The sequence below is a fragment of the Rhinoraja longicauda genome, chromosome 26 (genome assembly GCF_053455715.1).
Source record: "Rhinoraja longicauda isolate Sanriku21f chromosome 26, sRhiLon1.1, whole genome shotgun sequence".
Lineage (NCBI taxonomy): Eukaryota > Metazoa > Chordata > Chondrichthyes > Rajiformes > Arhynchobatidae > Rhinoraja > Rhinoraja longicauda.
The window spans coordinates 33527093-33546299 of NC_135978.1; the positions used below are offsets into that span (position 1 = coordinate 33527093).

The 19207-nt window shown below is 48.6% G+C and overlaps 1 protein-coding gene across 5 annotated transcripts in view; it reads left to right on the forward strand.

Moving 5' to 3' along the window:
- The first annotated feature begins 3067 nt into the window (after positions 1 to 3067).
- The window catches only part of sh2b2 (SH2B adaptor protein 2), a 92733-nt gene continuing 76593 nt past the window's right edge, over positions 3068 to 19207 (forward strand). Inside the window, exons 1-2 of one of the 5 annotated variants that reach the window (XR_013548940.1) lie at positions 3068 to 3292; positions 13661 to 13791. The gene's annotated coding sequence lies outside the window, so the exon portion shown is untranslated. Of the gene's footprint in view, positions 3305 to 13660; positions 13792 to 19207 lie in introns of all 5 variants that reach the window. The other 4 variants (XM_078422347.1, XM_078422344.1, XM_078422343.1 and 1 more) reach the window with 4 other exon arrangements.

Here is a 19207-nt window from a genome sequence, read left to right on the forward strand (position 1 = left end):
CACTGGAATTTAGGATGAGAGGATTATAGAATTATATAGATTATATAATTTAGGATTATAGAAACATGTGAAATTCTTAAGCGATCGAACAGGAAAAATGTTCCTGATGTTGGGGAAGTTCAGAACCGGGGGTCACAGTGTAAGAATATGGGGTTGGCCATTTAGGACTGAGATGAGGAAAAACTTTTTCACCCAGAGTTGTGAATCTGTGGAATTCTCTGCCACAGAAGGCAGTGGAGTCCAATTCACTGGATGTATTCAAGAGAGAGTTAGATATCACTCTTAAGGCTAACGCAGGAAGCAGGAACGAGGTACTGATTTTGGATGATTAGCCATGATCAGGGGTTAAGGAAAGAATGTTAATGTCACAGCCCTGTTTCCTCCAATCTTTCCACCACTATGCACAATCGCAAGATGCCATTGTATATGGATGCCGAGAAGTGTGTTCAGCTCTGGCTGAATAATTTCTAGTCTTGTGATGTGGACTCGATAAGAAGCCTTAATCATATTATGAGTATTCAGAGAGCCGAATGGCCTACTCCTGCACCGGTTTTCCATGTTTCTATGTTACAGCCCAGAAACTGGCCCTTCGAGTCAGTGCCAACAAACACCTCACGTTAACAACTCTGTCATTCGAGGTGCCACATGATTGGAGCCTTATTGAAGTATAGTCACTCCAGTAATACAGGGCAAGTACACAGCAGGATTCCAGGGTCTTCATCCAATGATCATCGGAGAATTGGTCCAGCGATGTTGATCAGTCTGGAAAACGCTTTGGAATGGGTTTGTGTTCTCGGTGAGTGGGGCCAAGCCCCTCCAGTAGGCCCGGCTCACCCACTGTAGTTGTCGATGGGACCCACCGCAAGAGTGAGGAAGGTTATCGGGGAGCAGAGTACTCGGCGTGGGGGGGGAGGGGACCCGCCGAGAACAAAGGGGGGCCCGGCAGCTGGTGGGGCTACCATGCGCAGACAGTAGGTAGGACTGTTCGATGAAATTTTGTCAGCGCCAAAACGTGGCGACATTTACAGTGTCCTCCATAATCTGGGACAAAGACCCATCATTTATTTATTTGCTTCTGTACTCCACAATTTGAGATTTGTAATTTAAAAAATCACATGTGGTTAAGGTGCACATGACCAGATTTTATTAAAGGGTATTTTTATACATTTTGGTTTCACCATGAAAAAATTACAGCTGTGGTTATACATAGTCCCCCCATTTTAGGGCACTAGGTGAGGTCCGTTACATAATTTTACTGGGATATATACAAAACCAAGCATTTCACTGTAACTACTAGGTACATGTGACAAATATGTATCATTGAATCTCTTCTGTCACCTTAAGCAGCCTTGTTTTGACACTGCATCTTCTTTGTAGCACTCAATGTCATGCCCACCACTCCACTCCAGCAGCAGCTCAGACATGCGGGTGTTATATATGATCATGGCTCACTTGTTTGTAGCAAAGCTGTGCACACATTCTGATCAAAACTCCTTTCAAAAGTTAGTCTTAATTGAAGTGTACCATTTCAGGCATTAACTGCTCCCCCAGCTGCCTTTATAGAAACAGCGCACAAACCCCGCACATTAACACTATCCTACACACTAGGGACAATTTACAATTTTACCGAAGCCAATTAACCTACAAACCTGAAGGTAGACACAAAATGCTGGAGTAACTCAGCGGGTCAGGCAGCATCTCTGGTCATCCACAGTGTCATCTACATCGTCGGTCCCTATGTCTCTATGTCACCCCTCGCAATGGACTGAATTTCATCCCTCACCAACACCTCCTCTGCCCACCTGCCTGTTTTTTTCTATAGGACGCATAACCCTGAATATTCAGTTCCCAGGCCCGATCCTCCTGCAGCCACGTCTCAGTAATCCCCACAATGTCATATCTACCAATCTCTAACTGAGCTTCAAGCTCATCCACTTTACTCCTTATACTTCGCGCATTCAAATATACTTTTAATCCATTGCTCATCTCACCTTTCACATCGATTCCTATTAAACTACGCCATTCTCTCCTATTCCTTCGTGAGCTTTCTGTCCCGTTAATTCTGGGGTCTTTCTTAACTTTTCCTATACTCTCTTTCCCTTTAACTCCATCCTTGTCTATACATTTGACCCACACCCCACACACTATTTAGTTATCGCACGTTCTCATCCATGTGGGGCTTGGTGGGACGAAAGGCCCATTTCCATGCTAATCTCTTTTTTTAAATGGCCAAGCAGTGAGGTTCAATGAAAGGTGAGACTTGGTTGAGTCCTGGGTCGGAGATGGTGGGAGGGACGAGGAGAGAGCACTCGGTCACTAGAGTGGACCCCTCCCCTGAAACAGCTCTTAGGCTCCGGCCATCGGGGATGTCAGATGATGGAGGGAAGTGGGAGCAGTTTATCCGCCAAGCCAGCTGTTGACCCGTGGCCCTCTGCTCTCCAGGTGGGAGATGAACAATCCTCCTCTCTCCGTGATGTGCAGGATGTTGCAGAGCCTGAGCAGCTGAGCTGTGTGTGGTTCACTGCGCCCTGCACATTACTGTTGATGGGCTTGTTGTGTGCAACTCGGCAAACAATAAAAACGGCCTTTTACAGTCAGAGCATTGAATTGGTGCAAACTGCGTGGTGACGGGTTGGGGCCATGAAGTATTCGCCGTGAATGCAGGCGTTTGTGCCTGAGCTGCTCCGGGGCGGCGGGGAGGGGAGGGGAGGGGAGGGGCGGAGGGGTAGGGGGGAGGGGCGGAGGGGTAGGGGGGAGGGGGAGAGAAGGGCGGGGGAGGGGCGGGTATTGCTGTTGTCCCGCCCACTGCCCCATGAACATCCCAGCGCTCGCTTGCCATTGGCCAGCCCCGCACGTCTATCTCCAGAGCTCTCTTGTCATTGATCGTCCTGTACGTCCATCAGCGCCTCCCCAGCCGCGCCGGGAGCCAATGGGCGGGGATACGCCGCCGCGCGCCCGCCCCCCCCCCCTCGGGTGACAACGCCGGGCCTGGAGGAGGCCGCACGCTGGGCGGGCCTGCGGAAGGAGGCCGCAGTCTGGGCGGGGGCTGGCCTGCGGAAGGAGGCCGCAGTCTGGGCGGGGGCGGGCCTGCGGAAGGAAGCCGCAGTCTGGGCGGGGCTGGGCGTGACCGGGCCTGGAGGAGGAGGCCGCCGCACTCTGGGCGGGTTCAGCCCAGCGGCGGGAGGGGCCCGGGCCGTCGCGCATCCCAGTGGCGACGGCTCCCGTCCGGGCAGCAGCAGCTGGTAACTGGCGACGGGCGGAGGGTCCCCGCGGTCCGAGCTCCGCACCCACTGTGAGGGACGAAGTGAGGCGGCCGCCGGGGTGGTCGCGGAGGGAGTGGAGGGCGGGGGAGGGGGGGGAGGGCGGGGGAGGGAGGGGAGGCGGGGGAGGGGGGGAGAGGGGAGGCGGGGGAGGGGGGGAGAGGGGAGGCGGGGGAGGGGAGGCGGTGGAGGGAGGGGAGGGAGAGGGGAGGGAGGGGAGGCGGTGGAGGGAGGGGAGGGAGAGGGGAGGGAGAGGGGAGGGGAGGGAGGGAAGGGAGAGGGGAGGGAGGGGGAAGGGAGAGGGGAGGGAGGGGGAAGGGAGAGGGGGGGGTGGCGGCGGTCCGGGGGAGGGGAAAGGCTGGTGGTCGGCAGCTCCAGAGGGGGGGAGGTCCGGGGGAGGGGAGGCAACAGCTGTCAGATTCACCCCGAACAGCTGGCGGAGGCCGCTCTCCACATCTGGTGCGTGAAATGGAAGCGATAAACCCGGGACAGCGAGTAGCGGCCGCGTCTGCCCCCCCCCCCCCCCCCGCTGCCGGGGGATAACGGGGCCGGGGGAGAGGAGGAGGAGAGACGAGATGGGGAGGGAGAGGGGTAGGTGGGAGGGGGAGAGAGCGGTGAGGGGGAGAGGAGAGCCGAGCCGGTTGCGGAGGCGGCTTTGATTCTCATTTCGCATGGTCTGCCTGTCACGGGTGTGTCTCGGAGCGGAGGCTCCGGGCCGGGTTGTTGCGCCGGTCACGGTGGCTGCCGTCTGTGAGAGTTTGCGTGTCTCTGGGAAGCGGATCGGTGAGGGTTTCTGCATCCAGTCCGGAGCAGGAGCTGATCCATCCCCGCAAATCTGGCGCTGATTTTAATGCTCCAACCGACGGCAGGTTTTGGTTGTTGCGGGACAAACGGGGAATTCCCCGACCCCGTGTCTTTAAAGTGCCTCGTCCACGACAGTCGGGCAGGAGAGCGTTAACTCGGCCGATGTAAAACGAGAGGCCGGCAATACTGAGATGGCTGTGTCTTGTCCCCGGCCCAGCCGGGACCCCCTCCTTCCGCACCCTCCCTCCCGGTCCTCCTACCCCTCCCTCCCGGTCCTCCTACCCCTCCCTCCCGGTCCTCCTACCCCTCCCTCCCGGTCCTCCTACCTCTCCCTCCCGGTCCTCCTACCCCTCCCTCCCGGTCCTCCTACCCCTCCCTCCCGGTCCTCCTACCCCTCCCTCCCGGTCCTCCTACCCCTCCCTCCCGGTCCTCCTACCCGTCCCTCCCGGTCCTCCTACCCCTACCTCCCGGTCCTCCTACCGATCATATCCTACGCCGCAGACCCTCCCCTCCATCTGCCCCTGCCCACGACCCTCCCCGCCCCCCAGGAAGACCTCGGCCCCGGTCCTCCCTCCCACACTCTCCCTCTCCTCCAGCCTTGTGTCATCTGCACACTGGAGATCTCACGTTTGGACCTCTAATACAAATCACTGATGCATATTGTGAATAGGTGGACTTTCATCTCTATCCTTTGTGACTAGTCACTGCCTGTCCCCTGGATAAAAAGCCCATCTATTCGTCCTCTCTGTTCTCAGTCCATCAGTATTTTGCTCCCTCTCCCATGTGCAGTAATTCCCCTGTTTCTGACTTCCTTCACCTTCTTGTTCAGTGGGCTGTGCCCGTGCCTAACCTGGGATGACCTAGTACAGGTTCAGCAGCAGCAATCCTGACTGTGGGTGACATAGTGTAGGACGGGCAACTGGAGAAAGGTGTGGCCACTGGATTTGTCCAGGGCCTTTGGTGAGAACCTGTGTGGGCAGTAGGTTCTGACCAGCATGACTCGTAGAGTCAGCAATCTGTGAACTGCAGGTGCTGGTTTATACCAAATTGCTGGAGTGACTCAGCAGGTCAGGTAGCATCTCTGGAGAAAAGGATGAGTGACGTTTTGGGTTTGGATCCTGCAGCTGTCTGAAAAAGGGTCCTGACCCGAAATGTCACTTCCCCATGTTCTCCAGAGATGTTGCCTGACCAGTTGAGTTACTCCAGCACTTTGTGTCTATCAGCAAACAGTGCGCCCACATCAGGTCATAATGGGCACCAATAGCATGCTGAACCAGTTGGATCCTTGCATGGAAAGACCAGGACAGGGTCAGAGACCCGGGTTCAATCCTGACTACGGTTGCTCTCTGTACAGAGTTTATATGTTCTCCCTGTGACCGCATGGGTTTTCTCCGGGTGCTCCGATTTCTTCCCACACTCTAAAGCCGTACAGGTTTATAGGTTAATTCGCTTTGGTAAAATTGTCCCTAGTGTGTGTAGGATAGTGTTAGTGTATGGGGGTTGCTGGTTGGCGCGGACTCAGTGGGCCGAAGGGCCTGTTTCTGCGCTGCATCTCTAAACTAAAACCAAGGAGGGTGCTCTATCTGCGATGCCAGTAATGATAGGAGGAGGGGAGGGGGGAGGAAGTGTGCACATCACTGCTGAGCAAGTGAACATTGTGGAGTGTTCTGATTCTGCATTTGTGGAAGTACAGATGTCCTGAAACTGGTGGAGAGGGAGTGGCTACTTCGTCCCATGCCTGACCACCACAGCGAGGTCACTGTCCTGGTGAGGGCACTTTCGGTCACACGGTGGGGGGGGGGGGGGCTGTCATTCCACATCCTCAGCATGTTTATTAGTTGTGATTCTAAGTTCAAAGTTAGCTCAGTTTACTTTATTGCCATATGTACAGTGAAACGTATTTGTTGTCATTGCTGTCATTGTGAGATCTTTAGAACGGAGACGAGGAAAACCTTTTTCACTCAGAGTTGTAAATCTGTGGAATTCTCTGCCTCAGAAGGCAGTGGAGGCCAATTTTCTGGATGCTTTCAAGCGAGAGCTAGATAGAGCTCTTAATGATAGCGGAGTCAGGGGGTATGGGGAGAAGGCAGGAATGGGGTACTGATTGTGAATGATCAGCCATGATCACATTGAATGGCGCTACTGGCTCGAAGGGCCGAATGGCCTACTCCTGCACCTATTGTCTATTGTCTTTTGTCTATTGACATCCTGCAAGGATTTGTTTAGCAATCAACAATTAACACTGCCAAATCCATGAAGAAGAGGGAGAGTTTATGATGTCTAACGTTAACTGATTTAGTGGTGAATTAATAGTTTTCATCGACACAAAATGGTGGTGTAACTCAGGGGGTCAGGTAGCATCTCTGAAGAAGTGTTCCAATCCCAAATGTCACCTATTCCTTTTCTTTATAGTTTTGATGCTTAGTTTATTTATTGTCATATGTACTGAGGAATGGTGAAAAGCTTATTTGTTATGTCGCTTGAACTTATGTATGGGGTGATCGCTGGTTGGTCCGCACTCGGTGGGCTGAAAGGCCTGTTTACACACTGTATCCCTAAAGTCTTAAGTACTCTGTTGAAACCTTCCAAAATCTGGTCTACCTTATTAAAATCTGCTCTAAGTAGAAATGCCCCAGTTTCTCCAATCACTGTGCAATGGAATCTTTTACACAAGTGCAGTTTGCATCTTTGCACCTGCTTTCAAAACTTTTCCCTTATTTCCAAGAGACAAACCATAGGGCAGAGAATCCAGCAATTTCCCTCTCCCCTTTAGACACCTTAGCCGCACATTGGGTATGCCACTGGTCGGTGTCAAATCCCAGCCTTCTCTTGAGTTTTGGGCCATAGGTTTCCGATTGCGTAGTCATAAACTTGGCGTTCTGCAGCACGGAAAATGTCTCTGTGGCCCACTGTGTCCAGGATGATGTTGTTACTCATCTACATGCCAAAGTGCTTGTGTAACTCAACGGGTCAGGCAGTATCTCTGGAGAAAAAGGATGGGTGACAGTTCTGGCTGGGTCCCTTCCTCAGATCCCACTTGTCTGCATTAGGATGGTATTGTAGAACAGCACAGGAACAGCCCACAATGTCTGTGCTGAACATGATGGGTCTCGACCCGAAACGTCACCTATTCCTTCTCTCCAGAGACACTGCCTGTCCCGCTGAGTTACTCTAGCATTTTGTGTCTATCTTATGATGCCAACTAATCTCATCTGCTTGCACATGGTCGATATCCCACCATTCCCTGCATGTCCATGTACCTATCTAATAGTCTCTCAAATACCACTGTCGTATCTGCCTCCACCACCATCCCCAGCACACTCCAGGCATTCACCACCCTTTCTGTAAATATAAACTTGCCCCACACATCTCCTGTAAACTTTTCCTTTCTCGCCTTAAAGCTCTGCCCTCCAGCCTTTGATTGTTTTTCCATCCTGGGAAATACAGTAGATAGGGCAGAAACCTATCGATGTCTCTCATAAGTTTATATGCAGCTATTAAGCCTCCCCACAACCTCTGGTGTTCCAGAGAAAACAACCCAGGTCTCTCCAACTTCTCCCTTGAGCTAAGTGCAGGCACGGTGGCGCAGCGGTAGAGTTGCTGCCTTACAGCGAATGCAGCGCCAGAGACTCAGGTTCGATCCTGACTACGGGCGCCATCTGTACGGAGTTTGTACGTTCTCCCCGTGACCTGCGTGGGTTTTCTCCGAGATCTTCGGTTTCCTCCCACACTCCAAAGACCTACAGGTATGTAGGTTAATTGACTGGGTAAATGTAAAAATTGTCCCTAGTGTGTGTAGGATAGTGTTAATGTGCGGGGATCGCTGGTCGGCGCGGACCCGGTGGGTTGAAGGGCCTGTTTCCGCGCTGTATCTCTAAATCTAAAAAAATCTAAAAATCTAATGTCCCCTAATCCATGCATCATTCTTGTAAACATCCTCTGCACCCAATATATTAATGATTTGGACAAGGGAATTGAATGCAACATCTCCAAATTTGCGGATGACACGAAGCTGGGGGGCAGTGTTAGCTGTGAGGAGGATGCTAGGAGGCTGCAACGTGACTTGGATAGGCTAGGTGAGTGGGCAAATGCATGGCAGATGCAGTATAATGTGGATAAATGTGAGTTTATCCACTTTGGTGACAAGAACAGGAAAGCAGACTATTATCTGAATGGTAGCCGATTAGGAAAAGAGGAGATGCAACGAGACCTGGGTGTCGTGGTACACCAGTCATTGAAAGTAGGCATGCAGGTGCAGCAGGCAGTGAAGAAAGCGAAGGCAGGTACAGGACACTGAGTTGGATGATCAGCCATGATCATATTGAATGGCGGTGCAGGCTCAAAGGGCCGAATGGCCTACTCCTGCACCTATTTTCTATGTTTTCCAAAGCCTCTACATCCATATCATGGGACTACCAGAACTGCATGCAATATGTCAAATGCGGCATAACCTAAGTTTTGTAAAGCTGCATCGTGACTTGCAGACTCTTATACTCAATGCCACAATCTTTTAAAACATAGAAACATAGAAAATAGGTGTAGGAGTAGGCCATTCGGCCCTTCGAGCCTGCACCGCCATTCAATATGATCATGGCTGATCATCCAGCTCAGTAACCTGTACCTACCTTCTCTCCATACCACCTGATCCCTTTAGCCACAAGGGCCACATCTAACTCCCTCTTAAATATAGCCAATGAACTGGCCTCAACTACCTTCTGTGGTAGAACAACCCCGAGATCGATCTGTATGTCAATGATGTTAAGGGTCATGCCATTAATTATACATTTTCCCCTTGCATTTAACCTCCCAAAGTGCAATACCTCACTTGCTTGGATTAAGCTCAATTTGCCATTTTTCCACCCTTTTCTGTAGCTGATCTATAACCTGCTGCATACCTAGATGACCTTTCTCAGAGTCCATGACCCCAGCAATCTGGTTGTCATCTGCAAGTCATTTATACATATCACAAATAGCCTCCAGCTCCTGCACAACCCTCTGTCTTCTATCAGTAAGCCAGTTCTGAATCCATATGACCAAGTCAGTTAATCCCATGCATTTTAAGAGGGGTTGACAAATTGGGAGTATAAAGATGGAGTTAAAGGGGAAGTGAGTACAGGAAAAGTTACAAAAGACTCCCGAATTAATGGGAAGGAAAGTTTGAGAAGGGATAAGAGAGAGGAGGTGAATACCGGAGTTAAAGTGTTGTATATGAATGCGCGAAGTATAAGAAATATAGTGGATGAGCTTGAGGCTCAGTTAGAGATTGGCAAGTTTGATGTCGTGGGAATTACAGAGACATGGCTGCATGAGGACTAGGGCTGGGAACTGAATATTCAGGTGTATACGTCCTATCGAAAAGACAGGCAGGTGGGCAGAGGGGGTGGGGTCGCTCTGTTGGTAAGGAATGAAATTCAGTCCCTTGCGAGGAGTGACATAGAATCAGGAGATGTAGAGTCAGTATGGATAGAACTGAGGAATTGCAAGGGTAAAAAGACCCAAAAGGGAGTTATCTACAGGCCCCCCAACAGTAGCCTGGATATAGGGTGCAAGTTGAATCAAGAGTTAAAATTGGCATGTAGCAAAGGTAATGGTGAGAGATGGTTATGAGAGATTTCAACATGCAGGTAGACTGGGAAAATCAGGTTGGTACTGTACCCCAAGAAAGGGAGTTTGTGGAGTTCGAGATGGATTCTTCGAGCAGCTTATACTGGAGCCTACCCGGGAGAAGGCAATTCTGGATTTAGTGTGTGATGAATCGGATTTGATAAGGTAGAGGAGCCATTAAGACACAGTGATCATAATGTGATGTTTTAATCTACAATTTGAGAGGGAGAAGGGAAAATCGAAAGTGTCAGTATTACAGTTGAGCGAAGGGGTCTACGGAGGCATGAGGGAGGAGCTGGAAAGAGATCCTAGCAGTGAATGACAATGGCAGGTATTTCTGGGAATAATACAGAAGGTGCAGGATCAGTTCCTTCTAAAGAGGAAGAAAGATTCTGAGGAGAGTAAGAGACAACCGTGGCTGACAAGGGAAGTCAAGGACAGTATAAAAATAAAAGAAGGATAACATAGCAAAGATTAGCGGGAAGCCAGAGGATTGGGAAACTTTTATGAGCAACGAAAGATAATTAAAAAGGCAATACGGAGAGAAAAGATGAGGTACGAAGGTAAGCTAGCCAAGAATATAAAGGAGGATAGTAAAAGTTTCTTTAGGTATGTGAAGAGGGAAAAATTAGCTAAGACAAATGTGGGTGCCTTGAAGACAGAACGAGGTGGATTTATTATGGGGAACAAGGAAATGGCAGACGAGTTGAACAGGTACTTTGGATCTGCTTCACTAAGGAAGACACAAACAATCTCCCAAATGTACGAGTGGCCAGAGGACCTAGGGTAACAGAGGAACTGAAGGAAATTCACATTAGGCAGGAAGTGGTGTTGGGTAGACTGATGGGACTGAAGGCTGATAAATCATAGAAACATAGAAAATAGGTGCAGGAGGAGGCCCTTCGGCCCTTCGAGCTAGCACCGCCATTCATTGTGATCATGGCTGATCGTCCACAATCAATAACCCCATATCATGCCTGCCTTCTCCCCATATCTCTTGATTCCATTAGCCCCTCGAGCTCTATCTAACTCTCTCTTAAATCCATCCAGTGATTTGGCCTCCACTGCCCTCTGTGGCAGAGAATTCCACAAATTCACAACTCTCTGGGTGAAAAAGTTCCTTCTCACCTCAGTTTTAAATGGCCTCCCATTTATTCTAAGACTGTGGCCCCTGGTTCTGGATGCCCAACATTTGGAACATTTTTCCTGCATCTAGCTTGTCCAGTCCTTTTGTAATTTTATATGTTTCTATAAGATCCCCTCTCATCCTTCTAAACTCCAGTGAATACAAGCCTAGTCTTTTCAATCTTTCCTCATATGACAGTCCTGCCATCCCACGGATCAATCTCGTGAACCTACGCTGCACTGCTTCAATTACATGGATGTCCTTCCTCAAGTTAGGAGACCAAAACTGTACACAATACTCCAGATGTGGTCTTACCAGGGCACTATACAACTGCAGAAGAAATCCCCAGGGCCTGATGATCTGCATCCCAGGGTACTTAAGGAGGTGGCTCCAGAAATCATTTTCCAATGATCTATAGATTCAGGATCAGTTCCTGTGGATTGGAGGGTAGCTAATGTTATCCTACTTTTTAAGAAAGGAGGGAGCGAGAAAACGGAATTATAGACCAGTTAGCCTGACATCAGAGGTGGGGAAGATGCTGGAGTCAATTATAAAAGATGAAAAAGCGGCACATTTGGATAGCAGTACCAGGATGGATTTACAAAAGGGAAATCATGCTTGACTAATCTGGAATTTTTTGAGGATGTAACTAGGAAAATGGACAAGGGAGAGCCAGTGGATGTAGTGTACCTGGACTTTCCGAAAGCCTTTGATAAGGTCCCACATAGGAGATTAGTGGGCAAAATTGGAGCACATGGTATTGGGGGTAGGGTATTGACATGGATAGAAAATTGATTGGCAGACAGGAAACAGAGTTGGGGATTAACGGGTCCCTTTCAGAATGGCAGGCAGTGCCTAGTGGGGTACCGCAAGGCTTTGTGCTGGGACCGCAGCTATGTACAATATACATTAATGATTTAGATGAAGGGATTAAAAGTAAGATTAGCAAATTTGCAGATGACACAAAGCTGGGAGGCAGTGTGAACTGTGAGGAGGATGCTATGAGGATGCAGGGTGACTTGGACAGGTTGGGTGAGGTTATCCACTTTGGTGGCAAGAACAGGAAGGCAGATTATTATCTGAATGGTGTCAAGTTAGGAAAACGGGGAAGTATAACGAGATCTGGGTGACCTTGTACATCAGTCACTGAAAGAAAGCAGGCAGTGAAGAAAGTTAATGGCATGTTGGCCTTCATAACAAGAGGAGTTGAGTATAGGAGCAAAGAGGTCCTTCTGCAGTTGTGCAGGGCCCTAGTGAGACCGTACCTGGAGTACTGTGTGCAGTTTTGGTCTCCAAATTTGAGGAAGGAAATTCTTGCTATTGAGGGAGTGCAGCATAGGTTCACGAGGTTAATGCCCGGGATGGCTGGACTGTCATATCTTGAAAGACTCGGCTTGTATACACTGGAATTTAGAAGGATGAGAGGGGATCTTATTGAAACATATAAGATTATTAAGGGATTGGACACGCTAGAGGCAGGAAACACGTTCCCGATGTTGGGGAGTCCAGAACTAGGGGCCGCTGTTTAAGAATAAGGGGTAGGCTATTTAGAACGGAGATGAGGAAAACCTTTTTCATCCAGAGTTGTGAATCTGTGAAATTCTCTGCTTCAGAAGGCAATGGAGGCTGATTCCATGGATGCTTTCAAGAGAGAGTTAGATAGAGCTCTTAAATATAGCGGAGTCAAGGGATTATGGGGAGAAGGCAGAAACAGGGTACTGATTGTGGATGATCAGCCATGATCACAGTGAATGGCAATGCTGGCTCGAAGGGCTGAATGGCTGACTCCTGCGCCTATTGTCTAGGGGAGGGGGGAGTGTGGGGGAGGGGGGGAAGAGGGGAGTGGGGGACGAGAGGGTACTACACCAATGCAGGAGTGGTTTGGGCCCAACGGGTCCACTTGGTCTAGTGCCTTACTAAAATCGATGTAGTCGACATCCACTGCCCTACCTTCATCAAATACCCCTTCACCACCTCAAAATGTGTGGTCGTTGGTAACGGCGTGCTGCATACAAGGCCATGCTGACTGTACCTCGTTTCCCATTTCCGAATTGGAGTATATTCTATTTCAAAGAAGCATCTCCAATAATTTCCCTCCCACTGCTCACTGGTCCAGCCTTCTCTTATCTACACTTTAAGCTGCCTCAGGAAAGCAGCCAATGTAATCAAAGACTTGACCCACCACGGTCATTCCTCCTCCTCCTCCCATCCGGGAGATACAGAAGCTTGAAAGCATGCACCACATGACGTGGGAACAGCTTCTGCTCTGTTATTGGACTTCTGAATGGTCCTCTCATAAGCTGGGGTACTGTCCAATTCACCTCTACCCCATTGCGGACATTGGTCTTTGTCTGCGCCACAATGCTGAGAACTATGTGCTGCACTATATATCTTCTTTGCTCAACCAGTTGCACCTGAGTTGATTTGTATTTCCGTTTAGTATTGTTTGATCTTTATGTTTGAAAGATACATTATAGAAACAGTGGATTCGGCCCACCGAATCCACACCGACCGTCGATCCCCCGTTCAAACTAATTCTATGTTATCCCTCATTCTCATCCACTCGCTACACACCAGGGGCAATTTACAGAGGCCAGTTGAGCACCCACCGGAAACTCACGTGGTCACGGGGAGTGTGCAAACTCCACACGGACAGTACCCATGGTCAGGAATGAACCCGGGGCTCTACCATTTGCACCACTGTTGCCCTGGTCTGATGGGATAGCATGCAAAACAAAGCCTTTCACTGTACCTCGGTACACGTGACAATAATAAACCTCAACGATGCTCTGGCAGATGACTGTGTTAATGGTAGTGGACTGTCTGTCTTTCAATAACTGGAAGTTGTTGCTTCTTTCTGTTGCAGGAGGTGACCCTGTGATGATGCCGACTCAAAGTGTGTAGGAGGCACGCGGCTCCCATCCTTGTGTACAGAGAGAGACCCGTGCTGACCGAGATGGCCAAAGGAAGAGGACCTCTGCTGTCTCCACAGGGTTTGTGAGTTCCTCTCTTTACCAGGCCTGACCAGGGCTCCCCTTCCTCTCACTGAGTGTTCAATACTAGGACACGGAGAGAGGGCTCAGCCAATACATTAGTGGGCTTTTCCACCACCTGCCCTTGAGATAGAGTCGAGTTTTTAATTGTCATTTGTACCAAAATGGGACAATGAAATTCTTGCAGCTGCATTACAGCTCTGTAAACACAGTACTCGTAGATCACACGATAGACAAATAATAATTCAATTAATGAAAAAACCCCAATATCAGTGCAAAACAAAAGCCTGAAGTCCCTAGTGAAACCAAGACAGTTCATAGTTTAGTTGCTGTTTGTAGTATTTAATAGCCTAATGGTTGCATCGGGGAGAAGCTGTTCTTGAACCTGGAGGTCAGTTCTCAGACTCCTATATCTTCTTCCCAATGGCAGGAGTGAAATGAGAGCATGGCCAGGGTGGGTGGGTCTCTGATGCTGGCTGCTTCGATGGTGGGGATGTTTGTAACTGTGATGGACTGGGCAGTGCCTACATTTTGTCATCCTTCGTTCCTGGGCATTGGAGTTGTTGAACCAGTCGGTGATGTAACCGGTCAATATGCCGTCTACCATCCACCTGTAGAAGGTCAGACGCTATTCATCGAGAGATACTATAACAGTATTTCATTACACAGGTACATGGATAGGAAAGGTTTGGAACGATTAGGGCCAAACGTGGGCAAAAGTGACTGGCTTAAATTGGTTGGCATGAACGAGTTTAGCCAAAGGGCCTGTTCAGTGCTGTATGACTCTGACTCTATGACATACTTCAATCTTCTCAGGCAGTAGACGCATTGATGGGTTTATTTATAATTGCATCAATGTGCTGGGTCCAGGACAGATCTTCAGAGATATCCACCCCAGGAACTTGTAGTTGTTGACTCTCCCCACCTCCGACCTGTTGGTGAAGGCAGATCAGTGGATCCACAGCCTTCCTCTTCTGAAGTCAACAATCAGCTGCTTCGTCTTACTGACATTGAGAGCAAGGTTGCTAGACGCAAAATGCTGGAATAACTCAGCAGGTCTGGCAGCATCTCTGGAGAAAAAGAATAGGTGACATTTTGGGTCAGCATCCTTCTTCAGATTGAAAAAAAGGGAAGGTTGAGAACAAGGTTATTGTTCTGGCACTGTTCAATCAGACGATCGATTTCCCTCCTGTACTCTGATTCATCATCTGCAATTCGTCCAACAGTGGTGGTGTTGTTAGCAAATTTAACGATGGGGTTGGAACTGTGTCCAGTTGCACATGCATGGGCAGGGGACTAACACGCAGCCCTGAGGTGCCCCTGTGCTGATGTGTATCGAGGAAGTGTTGTCGCCAATTCATACCGATTGTGGTCTGTTGATGAGGAAGTCGAGGATTCGGTTGCGAAGGGATGCACAGGGTTGGAATGGATGATGTTGTTAAATGCTGTGGTTGTCAAATACCACAGCCTGGTATTTGATCTTGTTGTCCAAGTGGTCCAGTGTGGAGTGGACGGCCAGTGAGCCAGTGGAAGACTGTCTGCTCCCTACCACAGCTTGGAAAAGGTTTATAGCTGGGCCACCTTTGCCTCAAACACCTCTGTTGCAAAGTGTTCCATACTCCATCTCCCTGTTTCTTCCAACTCTCATCGCTCTCCGGGATCATGACAAGAAATTCAGTGGTGCTTTTATTGTCACACGTGTGAAGTGCTAACACAATGAAATTATTTTTCATACAAACAAAGATGATGATCCCTTGTTACTGGTTCCCTACCAGACAAAATATTTAAGTTACTTATTGAAAATGCGTCTCTGAAGTTTTCTCTGAGCAAGGGCAGTTATCGGGCATGTTGGCGATCCGTTGTGGGATCCCCCGCTGAATGTTCTGAATCCAGTGCGTACCCTGACTATCGTTACATAATGCGACACATTCCACACCACCGAGCTGGCCAGGGTCTGATTGGATGTTTTTCATGGTTATTCACAGTCTCTCTTGTGTTGTTGCTGCTCTACTTCCTCTGGCCTTTCACAGTCTGTTTCTGCTGTGGCTCCATTTAAATCCAAATCCTCATCCACATCTTCGGTGCACTCCTCAGCAGCACTTGCCATAATGTCATATCCCAGGCAGCTCTGTGATTCAAGCCCAGTGTTCCAACCGCGCCTAATTTCATGAGGCTGGTTGGGTTCCTGAACACACTGCCTGAGAGGGAGGTGGAGGCAGACTCAGTTTAATATCCGAATGAGCACTTGAATCACCGAAGCATAGAAGGCTGTGGATTGCGTGCTTGTAAATGGGAATTAGCATAGGTGGGTGGATAATGGACATGGTGGGCTGAAGGGCCTGTGTATTTGTTTGCACGATGTAACTCTCCGACTAGGTGAGTTGCAATGAAAACAAAAGACATGACTGTTCATTCTACCGTATAGAGCGAGGAAATGTCCTTCATTCCTTAGAAAGGTTTGATTGAGCACCATATTATTTCAGTGCAGGGAAGGTTTCTGATCTAGACCCTGAGACAGGAAGCAAGGTGTCTCAATAATGGCGGAGATGGCATTTGCCGAGTTCGTGGGCACTCCTTTATAATTTCTGTCAACAGCTAACATGACCATGGAATGCACAACAATGAAATTATTGGACATAAATCAAGCAAGGGATCTGCAGTCATCTCTAACAATCCTATGGGTATGTCATTACCACATGCAATGCTATAGGTCAAGTCTACATCTGACATGTGCAAGCCATTTAAAGACCAGCTGATTGAACATCGAACAGTACAGCAGAGAACCCCAATGGGCTCACAATGTTTGTGTCGATCATGATACATAGTTAAACTGACCTCATCTGCCTGTACATAATCCATATCCCTCTATTCCCGGCACTTCTTCATGCCGATCTAAAAGCCTCTTAAACACCACTATTGTATCTGCCTCCACCACCCTGGCAATGCGTTCCAGGCCTCCACCACTCTATGTAAAATATGTAAAAAAAGAATATGCCCAACAAATCTCCATTAATCTTTCCCCCTCTCACCTTATAGCTATGCCCTCTAGCATTAGATAGTTCCATCCTGAGAAAAAGGTTCTGACTGTTTACTCCATGTTCCTCATAATTTTATACATTTCTATCAAGTCTCCTCTCAACCTCTGGAGATAACAATCCAAGTCGATCCAACCTCTTCCTGTACTGAAACCCTCTAATCCAGGCAATATTCTGGTGAACCTGCAACCTCTCCAAAGACTCCATATCTTTCCTGTAATGGGGCGACCAGATCTGCATGCAATGCTCCAAAAGCGGCCTAACCAAAGTCCTATAGAGCTGCATCATGACTCTCTGCCTCTTATATTCAATGCCCCTAACAATGAAGGCAAGCATACAATACGCCTTCTTTACTTGGGCTACCACCTTTAGTGAACTATGTTCTTGGACTCCAAGACACCTCTGCATATCAATGCTGTTAAGGGTCTTGCACCATACATTCAATCTCCCAAAGTGCATCATCGCACTGTTGCTTGGGTTAAACTCCATCTGCCATTTCCGTGCCCATTTCTGCAACTGACCTATATCCCATTGTATCTTCTGACAGCCATCGTCACTGTCTACAACTCCTCCAATTTTGGTGTAGTCAGCAAACTTAACACCTCATCTACATTTCTAGGTCATTTATCTAGGTCTGCTTCTGGGTCATGTAAGGTCAAATAGCAGAGGTCCCATCACAGATCCTTGTGGAACTCCACTAGTCACAGATCTCCAGCCAGAATATCCACTTTCCACCACAACCTTTTATGAATGATCTAATTCTGAATCCACACCACCAAGTCATTGTGAATCCCATACATCTTAATCTTCTGGATCTGTCTATCACCAGGGACCCTACCTATAGCCTTTACAGAATTATTTTGTACAACATTCACCATCCTACCTTCATCAATTTGTTTTGTCACCTTAGTGCATTCTCTTCCAAATGGAAGTAAATCGAATCTCGAAGAATTCCTTCCAATAGTTTTCCCACCACGGACGTGAGGCTCTATAGTTTCCTGTATTCTCTCTATTTTCTTTCCTAAACAGGAACATCTTTGGCCATTCCCCACTCCTCTAGGACCTAACCTTTAGCTAGAGATTGAGGGATAAGGAATATTTGCACGTAGATAAGATATGGTCTTGGCCTCGTGTACAGCACAGAGCTGAAGGGCCGGTTCTTGTGCTGTACTCTTCTCTGTTTTACTGCCATAGAATGATAGTGATTGACTGATTGTTGTAATTAGTTTCTCTCCATGAGGGGATTGGACAGGGTGAATGCACAGACCATTTCACAGGGTAGGGAATCAAAAGCAAGAGGACTATGTTTAAGGAGAGAGAGGGAAGAGTTAATAGACATAGAAAATAGGTGCAGGAGTAGGCCATTCGGCCCTTCGAGCCTGCACCGCCATTCAATATGATCATGGCTGATCATTCAACTCAGTATCCTGTACCTGCCTTCTCTCCATACCCCCTGATCCCTTTAGCCACAAGGGCCACATCTAACTCCCTCTTAAATATAGCCAATGAACTGGCCTCAACTACCTTCTGTGGCAGAGAATTCCACATATTCACCACTCTCTGTGTGAAAAAAAATGTTCTCATCTCGGTCCTAAAAGACTTCCCCCTTATCCTTAAACTGTGACCCCTTGTTCTGGACTTCCCCAACATCGGGAACAATCTTCCTGCATCTAGCCTGTCCAACCCCTTAAGAATTTTGTAAGTTTCTATAAGATCCCCCCTCAATCTTCTAAATTCCAGCGAGTACAAGCCGAGTCTATCCAGTCTTTCTTCATATGAAAGTCCTGCCATCCCAGGAATCTATCTGGTGAACCTTGTCTGTACTCCCTCTATGGCAAGAATGTCTTTCCTCAGATTAGGAGACGAAAACTGTACGCAATACTCCAGGTGCGGTCTCACCAATGCCCTGTACAACTGCAGCAGAACCTCCCTGCTCCTATATTCAAATCCCCTCGCTATGAATGCCAACATACCATTCGCTTTCTTCACTGCCTGCTGCACCTGCATGCCTACTTTCAATGACTGGTGTACCACGACACCCACGTCTCGTTGCATCTCCCCTTTTCCTAATCGGCCACCATTCAGATAATAGTCTGCTTTCCTGTTCTTGCCACCAAAGTGGATAACCTCACATTTATCCACATTATACTGCATTTGCCATGCATTTGCCCACTCACCTAGCCTATCCAAGTCACGTTGTAGCCTCCTAGCATCCTCCTCACAGCTAACACTGCCCCCCCCCAGCTTCGTGTCATCCGCAAATTTGGAGATGTTGCATTCAATTTCCTCATCCAAATCATTAATATATATTGTAAATAGCTGAGGTCCCAGCACTGAGCCTTGCGGTACCCCACTAGTCACTGCCTGCCATTCTGAAAAGGACCC